The sequence below is a fragment of the Fulmarus glacialis genome, unplaced genomic scaffold (genome assembly GCF_000690835.1).
Source record: "Fulmarus glacialis isolate BGI_N327 unplaced genomic scaffold, ASM69083v1 scaffold35871, whole genome shotgun sequence".
NCBI classification, from domain to species: Eukaryota; Metazoa; Chordata; class Aves; order Procellariiformes; family Procellariidae; genus Fulmarus; species Fulmarus glacialis.
The window spans coordinates 22,404-22,966 of record NW_009195272.1 but is presented as its reverse complement, the minus strand read 5'-3'; positions in this window follow the sequence as shown (position 1 = coordinate 22,966).

Below are 563 nucleotides of genomic sequence, written 5' to 3'. Positions count from 1 at the left end.
GGTGAACCACCCCGCAGAGACGCCTCCATTCACCGCCGAGTGCACCCGGATCTTAGGCAGTGTGCCTCGCTTTTGGGGGGTTAAAATTAGAAGAGCTGAATTCTCCCCTAAACGAGTGGCAAGCAGTATTTCCCCTATATGGTGAGTCAAGGAGCCACAATAGCCTTTACAAAACTGCTCTTCTCAGCTTGGCACCTGCTGTGGTTGCTTTGTCACGAGCATAATGTTTAAGAAATGTCACTGAGTTTGCTCGTGTGGCGGTTTGACAGCTCCCAGAAATGACGTGCTTCCAAAGCCGGCCACTTGTGTCCCTGCATGTCGGCAGATTGCTCTGCCGATGTCCTGTCAAGCCCCCTCCTGCACCGCCAGTCTTGCAGGACATAGCCACCAAGCCTGCCTTCATCTCCAGGATGTTGATGTATACCATCCAGCGATGAAAGGCATTGCAGATACAGCCTATGGGCATCCCAGCCCATCCCGAAACCTGACTGTCAGTGATAAATGAGGACTGCAAAGGCAGAAAATCTCTTTCAACACATTCTGATGAGCTAGCAGTGGGGGGG